At 41.1% G+C, this 10,000-nt stretch overlaps 2 non-coding genes and 1 pseudogene across 2 annotated transcripts; all 3 read right to left on the bottom strand.

Moving 5' to 3' along the window:
• LOC133319849 (large subunit ribosomal RNA) overlaps nt 1-1,616 on the bottom strand; it is a 4,642-nt pseudogene extending 3,026 nt beyond the window's left edge.
• Nucleotides 1,617-3,145: 1,529 nt separating this feature from the next.
• On the bottom strand, nt 3,146-3,302 carry LOC133319836 (5.8S ribosomal RNA). Its single transcript, XR_009753324.1, has one exon. It is a non-coding gene; the product is annotated as a 5.8S ribosomal RNA (ribosomal RNA).
• Nucleotides 3,303-4,565: 1,263 nt separating this feature from the next.
• On the bottom strand, nt 4,566-6,468 carry LOC133319841 (small subunit ribosomal RNA). Its single transcript, XR_009753329.1, has one exon. It is a non-coding gene; the product is annotated as a small subunit ribosomal RNA (ribosomal RNA).
• Nucleotides 6,469-10,000: the final 3,532 nt, after the last annotated feature.

The raw sequence follows: 10,000 nt of genomic DNA, 5'->3' as shown, positions 1-10,000 counted from the left end.
AGGGCTGGTTGCTTCGGCAGGTGAGTCGTTGCACACTCCTTAGCGGATTCCGACTTCCATGGCCACCGTCCTGCTGTCATGAGCGACCAACGCCTTTCATGGTGTCCCATGAGCGTTTTTTAGGCGCCTTAACACTACGTTTGGTTCATCCCACAGCGCCAGTTCTGCTTACCAAAATTGGCCCACTTGGCACCGTCATCAGATCTCCGACTTCATCGTTCGAGTAAGTCGGAGTTCTCACCCATTTAAAGTTTGAGAATAGGTTGAGGTCGTTTCGGCCCCAATGCCTCTAATCATTCGCTTTACCGGATGGGACTGTTAATTATCGACGCCAGCTATCCTGAGGGAAACTTCGGACGGAACCAGCTACTAGATGGTTCGATTAGTCTTTCGCCCCTATACCCAGTTCCGACGATCGATTTGCACGTCAGAATCGCTACGGTCCTCCATCAGGGTTTCCCCTGACTTCGACCTGACCAGGCATAGTTCACCATCTTTCGGGTCCCAGCATCTGTGCTCAGAGCGCGCCTGCATTCACGGATTGGAAACGAGACGCCTCGGGAGTGCGAGAGATCGATCAAGACCGACGCTCCATCCTCCCTGAGCGAACGGCAAGCGTTCACCTTCACTTTCGTTACGCCTTTCAGTTTTGTGTTATAAAAACAACTCAATGACTCGCACACATGCTAGACTCCTTGGTCCGTGTTTCAAGACGGGTCCTGCGAGTGCCCGAAAATGAATCATCGCAGACGGATACGCGCACAGTCCGAGACAGCACGGCGGCGACAGACAGCAGCACCGCGCCCCTATCCGCACTCGGGCAGGACAGAGACTGTATGCGGCGCACGCTTGCGTCGGGCCGGACGCGTTTTGAGACGCGTGCGCGATTCGTATATTGTACGATTTTGTACTACCGTCCGACAGCCGGCAGGCCACCGTCACGGTCCAGCCGCCACGCGTGAACGCGACGATTGGACTCCCGAACGGCGCTTATGCCGACATCGAACGGGTCGCGATGTATTACTAAGAGAGAAGTGCACGCCTTCGGCGAACGTCGACGGACGCGACCCGTGTCATGCCGTACGCCACTTGCGTGACGCAAGCACGACATCGAGGCGCGACGCCCGTACGCCGCCGAGCGACGATGAATCTCTCCGTTCGTTCATTCGAGTTTCGCAGGTTTACCCCTGAACGGTTTCACGTACTCTTGAACTCTCTCTTCAAAGTTCTTTTCAACTTTCCCTCACGGTACTTGTTCGCTATCGGTCTCGCGGTAATATTTAGCCTTAGATGGAGTTTACCACCCACTTAGGGCTGCACTCTCAAGCAACCCGACTCTGAGGAGTGTCCCTCTCGCCGTCTCGCTCCGTCGCTACGGGCCTGGCACCCTCTACGGGAAAACGGCCCCGTTCAAGACGAACTTGGACAGGAGCGGCGACGACGAGAAAGCGGAACCTCCCGAACACCACATCTCCCGCGATCGTTACAACCGCGGGATTCAGTGCTGGGCTGTTTCCTGTTCGCTCGCCGCTACTAAGGAAATCCTAGTTAGTTTCTTTTCCTCCGCTTACTAATATGCTTAAATTCGGCGGGTGATCCTCCCTGATCTGAGGCCAACGATAAAAAAACGAGGCAGACGCGATATCCGTCAGCGCTACGACGCCACAAAACTAAAACACGAATCTTACATACATATAATAATATGTGCGATATGATCACACACACACACCGAGTACGTTTATACATACACACACACGCACACGCAGTGTGGTAGTCTGCACGATTCACGTACTCGTGTCTGCGCGAATTATACACACACAATATATGATTGTGATAGTGTTTCGGTTTCATAAACGGCGTCGATGCACTCTTCGGACGTCGTGTCCGCCTACTTTTTTTTTGCACACAACACATACATTGAATAACTATATATTTGAAACACTCAAATTCGATTTTCATCGTTTTATTACATATCACACATATATACGAAGGCGCGATATTGCGTTGTTTTCGTTCGATGTCCACGTCCACGATATATATATAATATAACACAGACCTTAACGACACAATAGAAACGCACAACGATCGGACACAGAAAACATAAAACGCTCATACATCGACAAAAAAAATATCTTGAAATCAGAGACGTAGATGTGTAAGTGCATAATAACGACGACGACGTAATCGCATACGAAAGAGCATCGGATACCTTCTCTTACCCTCTCACATCACCGTATCGCTTCACAATTATCATAATCATAAAGCAACGGATCAACGATGGGAGCAAGGATCACGCTCTCTGCAGCAAAACATCGCGCGTATCACACACACACAAACACATACAAAGATTCATATTTTTTTGTGCGGGTGTCGTGCGTTTCCGTCTTCACATATTATATATATGCTCAGACGCTAGATGCGATCTCGTGTCACTTGTTTGATCGAGGCGTAACTAAGTATCGTTGGTGTATTATATAATATATACATAACATATACACAGACAACAACACTCACGCGACTTCGATGTGATATATTCACACAATGAAAAAAATGTTTCATAGTCTTCATATACGTGTGTGTATATATATATTTCTCATATAATATTTAAACGGACAAACGAACTTGCAAACAATCAATAATTCAATTTAAATCTCTCACTATGATGGGTCACAACAGCAACAACGACGACTACGACAACGACGACGACGACGACGACGACTACGACGAGTGCGACAACTCCGATTCGTATAATGACACATAATAAGATAAAATAGTCTTTTCTGTGTATACTACGAGAGGGAGGCGTTCGCGCTCACGCGCGCGTGCGGTACGACGTCGTGTTTGTGCGTGTGTCGTGTTCTCGTGCTGTTTGTGTCTCGTCAGAAAGAGAACAATAAAAAGAATAAAAAGATCATTAGCAGTCGTCGGAACCGTCATATGTTCGCACAGTCGACAACAACAAAACTACGATACACATAATTCGAACTGAACAAACACATACACACACACACTACGAACACACAACGACACTTCCGTGGCGTATATGTGCGAGTCTGTGCGCGATGGATGTAATTCTTTCTGTGTTCGCGTGCGTTATGAGGTGTCATACCGTGATGGAACAGTGTGGTGTATTATTTTATACAGCCGGCCCTCAGACAGGAGTGGTCCTGGATATTTCTCCACGGACCGCAATGTGCGTTCGAAATGTCGATGTTCAAATGTGTCCTGCAGTTCACACTATGACGCGCAGTTAACTGCGTTCTTCATCGACCCGCGAGCCAAGTGATCCACCGTTCAGGGTAGTGATTTTTATAAATATATCATGTGTACGGCGACGCTCACCATTTAAATTTTCTTTTTTTTTTAAAAAAAAAAAAAAAACAAAGAGGGCAATCGTGCGCATATAGGGGGTGTTGCCATTTATATAACGCTGCAATACGCCTCATATTGCCTACGGACGCGATCAAATCTACTTATACATACATACATATTTCACATTGACATGTGATATGTTGATATATAATATAGAAAGACGCGAACGACATGACAAACGAAACGTATCACACCACGTTCTCTCCAAGTGGACTAACCGACCCACCGGATTTACCCGTGTGGTTAACGTACGGTAAACAACTAATCCACCGGACCGCATAAAAAACTCAGAGTGTCCCTAACGAATTAACGAAATGACAAGATAATGATAGTAGCGCTATATACCACAGCATGTTATCTTCAACGCCCAGATTATACGTTCACTCTAATCGCCCTTGATCCAACCAAGTAAACAGAACTCGGACTAGACTTATTAAGGTCTTGAGTAGTCGTCAAGAGACTCGCGGCGCGGATTCTTACCGGTCTATGTCAAATGAGATCTACCAGAGTTAAGAAACATAGGATGAATCAATGATATCTAGTATATCGCTTTCGAGTTACAACGTTATCTGGTTTTAACATATACGTATATATACATCAAGAGTATATAAATTGTATGCTCATACAGTGCATATGTGCGTATCGGATAAGGAAGGGACGCTAATGAATCCGTTTATCCGTCAAATCGTTTTAAATTTCGTATCTTTCCTCCTCTCCATCATCATCATCATCATAATATTATTTCGATCTCCTTGGAGATTTATTTATTTTTTAGATGTGGCCCCTTCACATCTTATATATCTCTTCTCTTTCATTTATTTATTTATTTATTTTTAACATCACAAACAACAACAACGACAACACGCTAGGCGTAATCGAGTGTATGTTTTTGTGTGTCTCTTTTTATTTTGATGTCCCGCCCCTGACATCTTTTATATTTTTATTCATTCAAAAACATCATAACACGCTTGTGTAGAGTTGTTTTTTTTTTGTTTAATATTTATTTATTTTCCTTTCATTTATATATTATTTTGAGATATATTTAATTTCTATTGAGATGCCGCCCCTTTCATCTCTTTTTTTTTTTTAATTTGCATCATATATTTTTATATATGTGTCTCTCTTTTTACTTGGATATATAATATTATCATAATCATCCTGATATCGCTTTGATATCGGATGTTATATAACGTTAATGATCCTTCCGCAGGTTCCCCTACGGAAACCTTGTTACGACTTTTACTTCCTCTAAATGATCAAGTTTGGTCAACTTCCCAGCAACGCCGACGGCCGTGAAGCCACCGCGTGTCGGTCCGAAGACCTCACTAAATCATTCAATCGGTAGTAGCGACGGGCGGTGTGTACAAAGGGCAGGGACGTAATCAACGCGAGCTTATGACTCGCGCTTACTAGGAATTCCTCGTTTATGGGGGATAATTGCAAACCCCAATCCCCAGCACGAAGGAGTTTCAACGGGTTGCCCGGGCCTCTAGGCCAGGGAGAACATGCTGATTCCTTCAGTGTAGCGCGCGTGCGGCCCAGGACATCTAAGGGCATCACAGACCTGTTATTGCTCAATCTCGTGCGGCTCGAAGCCGCCGGTCCCTCTAAGAAGAATTTTAATACGCCGTCAGTGAGTTGAACGACCGAAATCGCTCACACCTAAATGACGACGCCTATTTAGCAGGCTAGAGTCTCGTTCGTTACCGGAATTAACCAGACAAATCGCTCCACCAACTAAGAACGGCCATGCACCACCACCCACCGAATCAAGAAAGAGCTATTAATCTGTCAATCCTTCCGGTGTCCGGGCCTGGTGAGATTTCCCGTGTTGAGTCAAATTAAGCCGCAGGCTCCACTCCTGGTGGTGCCCTTCCGTCAATTCCTTTAAGTTTCAGCTTTGCAACCATACTCCCCCCGGAGTCCAAAATCTTTGGTTTCCCGGAAGCTGCCCGCCGAGCCATTGTAATAACGTCGGCGGATCGCTAGATGACATATTTACGGTTAGAACTAGGGCGGTATCTAATCGCCTTCGAACCTCTAACTTTCGTTCTTGATTGATGAAAACACCTTTGGCAAATGCTTTCGCTGATGTTCGTCTTGCGACGATCCAAGAATTTCACCTCTAACGTCGCAATACGAATGCCCCCAGTTATCCCTATTAATCATTACCTCGGAGTTCTGAAAACCAACAAAATAGAACCGAGATCATATTCTATTATTCCATGCACGAAATATTCAAGCGGCGTTTTGAGCCCGCTTTGAGCACTCTAATTTGTTCAAAGTAAAATTGTCGGCCCATCTCGACACTCACTGAAGAGCACCGCGATAGGATTTTGATATTGAACCGGCGTTTTACCGCCGGCTCACCGACGATATGCTCCGCAGACGTGTCAGTATCACCGCGGATGCGGTGCACCGACAGCGCGGCGCACAAATGCAACTACGAGCTTTTTAACCGCAACAATTTTAGTATACGCTATTGGAGCTGGAATTACCGCGGCTGCTGGCACCAGACTTGCCCTCCAATTGTTCCTCGTTAAAATATTTAAAGTGTACTCATTCCGATTACGAGGCCTCGTAAGAGTCCCGTATCGTTATTTTTCGTCACTACCTCCCCGTGCCGGGAGTGGGTAATTTGCGCGCCTGCTGCCTTCCTTGGATGTGGTAGCCGTTTCTCAGGCTCCCTCTCCGGAATCGAACCCTGATTCCCCGTTACCCGTGACAACCATGGTAGTCGCAGAAACTACCATCGAAAGTTGATAAGGCAGACATTTGAAAGATGCGTCGCCGGTACTTGACCATGCGATCGGCAAAAGTTATCCAGATTCATCAAAATTAACGACTTCGGACGCGAGGCCCTCCGTCGATTGGTTTTGATCTAATAAAAGCACTCATCCCATCACTGGTCAGAGTTCTGATTGCATGTATTAGCTCTAGAATTACCACAGTTATCCAAGTAACTGAGTAAGATCTAAGGAACCAAAACTGATATATTGAGCCATTCGCGGTATCGCCTTAATACGGCTTGCACTGAGACATGCATGGCTTAATCTTTGAGACAAGCATATAACTACTGGCAGGATCAACCAGGGAGCTAGCTAATTTTAGTTAACTCTCAATCGAGAGCGCATCGTACGCGTTCGCTCTTATATTGTGGTATAGGAAGCGAGGGCACGTAACGGTGGCCTGATTATTATTTTGTTTTTATTTATTTATTCATTTTTGTATATTTTCTTTGAAATATACACACACATTTTATATCATACTCCTCCTCTCCTCTCTTTCTTAATTCATATTTTATATATATTATATATATATTTATTATGAAAACATTTTGAACGCATCAAAAAGTTTCATATTGTTGATCGTTACTTTTATAACGAGATCGTACACCTTTAATATCGGTTAACATTGTCATATATGCGTTAACAAATACGACACGTCAAACATCGGTATCATCGCACGGTGTTAGAGAGATCTAGTACCAATAGATTCTATTTCGGGCGGATTATCTACTAAGGGATTGTCTCCGGCGGTCACACTTACGCGCAACACGACGGAAGCAAATTTTGTACAATACGACCCCGTTAGAACGATCACGCTTCATACTAACCATTATAAAACGTTGTGTGAAACACATCGTGATATGTATAGCTAAGTACTACGCGACGACCGTCGGCGGTCAACACAGAGAAGTTTTTGTCGAAGGAAGAAGGTTATTAGGAGGATTTCTCGAAGCGTACTTTTTCATCATTCAAACGTACGTACACGTACGTACAATTATTTCATTCGAAATAATTTTTAAATTAAAAAAAAAAAATTTTTTTTTTTTTTTTTGTCTCTTATTTATATTATCAACATCAAAAATATGATGAGATACTTTCATTTTTCATTATTATATCAACATCAAAGATATGACGAGATATTTTTCATTTTTCATTATCATCATTCACATACATATTTTATCAACATCAAAGAAATGATGAGATATTTTTTCATTTTTCATTATTATATTATCAACATCGAATATACGATGTGATAATATTTTTATATCAACATCTATTGCACGATGTGATATTTTCATATAACCAACTCCCTTCGACGCCTATCAACCTACAGTACGCAACGTGACGACGCGGACCCACCACACGCGCCGCCACCTCCTATATATGCGAGGGCCAGAAATTGACATTCGGTAAATCTGGGACCGGTTCGTGTATTACAAAAATTTTAAAAGTTCGTATTTTATACATTTCTAATATATAAATGGCATTATATGTTCAATTAAAATACTATAAATAATAAAATATAAAGAACATGTGAAATAAAAAAGTTTTTTTTTAATTTTTACATTTTATAATGGCTATGTATGAAACATTAGGGACTTAGTCGTTTTTCGATCGACTTCACATATGATATGAAAAATATTTGTTCGAAATGAAAGTTCCGCTTACGAATAAGTTTCATATTGATTGTATACGTGGATGATATGCTGTTGGTGTGATCGATTTCTTCGAAATACGGAAATTATTAAAGATTTTTGTGTAACACCCTCCCGGTTCGTGTAATGACTGGACTTAGAAATTTTTCCAAGTGTATGATATAAAAATATTATTTCACATCTATAACGATGCCATTGGTATTTATAATTTTAATATGGATGTCGTATATCGTCAATATAAATATGATATAGTCGATAGGGTCGTCTGAATGATGATATTATAATATTATGTTTGGTACGTATCGTGTCGCCGGAGCGTCTGGGACTTAGTCGTTTTTCGATCGACTTCACATATGATATGAAAAATATTTGTTCGAAATGAAAGTTCCGCTTACGAATAAGTTTCATATTGATTGTATACGTGGATGATATGCTGTTGGTGTGATCGATTTCTTCGAAATACGGAAATTATTAAAGATTTTTGTGTAACACCCTCCCGGTTCGTGTAATGACTGGACTTAGAAATTTTTCCAAGTGTATGATATAAAAATATTATTTCACATCTATAACGATGCCATTGGTATTTATAATTTTAATATGGATGTCGTATATCGTCAATATAAATATGATATAGTCGATAGGGTCGTCTGAATGATGATATTATAATATTATGTTTGGTACGTATCGTGTCGGCGGAGCGTCTGGGACTTAGTCGTTTTTCGATCGACTTCACATATGATATGAAAAATATTTGTTCGAAATGAAAGTTCCGCTTACGAATAAGTTTCATATTGATTGTATACATGGATGATATGCTGTTGGTGTGATCGATTTCTTCGAAATACGGAAATTATTAAAGATTTTTGCGTAACACCCTCCCGGTTCGTGTAATGACTGGACTTAGAAATTTTTCCAAGTGTATGATATAAAAATATTATTTCACATCTATATCGATGCCATTGGTATTTATAATTTTAATATGGATGTCGTATATCGTCAATATAAATATGATATAGTCGATAGTGTCGTCTGAATGATGATATTATAATATTATGTTTGGTACGTATCGTGTCGCCGGAGCGTCTGGGACTTAGTCGTTTTTCGATCGACTTCACATATGATATGAAAAATATTTGTTCGAAATGAAAGTTCCGCTTACGAATAGGTTTCATATTGATTGTATACGTGGATGATATGCTGTTGGTGTGATCGATTTCTTCGAAATACGGAAATTATTAAAGATTTTTGTGTAACACCCTCCCGGTTCGTGTAATGACTGGACTTAGAAATTTTTCCAAGTGTATGATATGAAATTATTATTTCACATCTATAACGATGCCATTGGTATTTATAATTTTTATATGGATGTCGTATATCGTCAATATAAATATGATATAGTCGATAGGGTCGTCTGAATGATGATATTATAATATTATGTTTGGTTCGTATCGTGTCGCCGGAGCGTCTGGGACTTAGTCGTTTTTCGATCGACTTCACATATGATATGAAAAATATTTGTTCGAAATGAAAGTTCCGCTTACGAATAAGTTTCATATTGATTGTATACGTGGATGATATGCTGTTGGTGTGATCGATTTCTTCGAAATACGGAAATTATTAAAGATTTTTGTGTAACACCCTCCCGGTTCGTGTAATGACTGGACTTAGAAATTTTTCCAAGTGTATGATATGAAATTATTATTTCACATCTATAACGATGCCATTGGTATTTATAATTTTATATGGATGTCGTATATCGTCAATATAAATATGATATAGTCGATAGGGTCGTCTGAATGATGATATTATAATATTATGTTTGGTACGTATCGTGTCGCCGGAGCGTCTGGGACTTAGTCGTTTTTCGATCGACTTCACATATGATATGAAAAATATTTGTTCGAAATGAAAGTTCCGCTTACGAATAAGTTTCATATTGATTGTATACGTGGATGATATGCTGTTGGTGTGATCGATTTCTTCGAAATACGGAAATTATTAAAGATTTTTGTGTAACACCCTCCCGGTTCGTGTAATGACTGGACTTAGAAATTTTTCCAAGTGTATGATATAAAAATATTATTTCACATCTATAACGATGCCATTGGTATTTATAATTTTAATATGGATGTCGTATATCGTCAATATAAATATGATATAGTCGATAGGGTCGTCTGAATGATG

The sequence above is a fragment of the Danaus plexippus genome, chromosome 30 (assembly GCF_018135715.1).
Source record: "Danaus plexippus chromosome 30, MEX_DaPlex, whole genome shotgun sequence".
Classification (NCBI taxonomy): domain Eukaryota; kingdom Metazoa; phylum Arthropoda; class Insecta; order Lepidoptera; family Nymphalidae; genus Danaus; species Danaus plexippus.
This window is presented reverse-complemented; position numbering and strand designations above follow the sequence as displayed.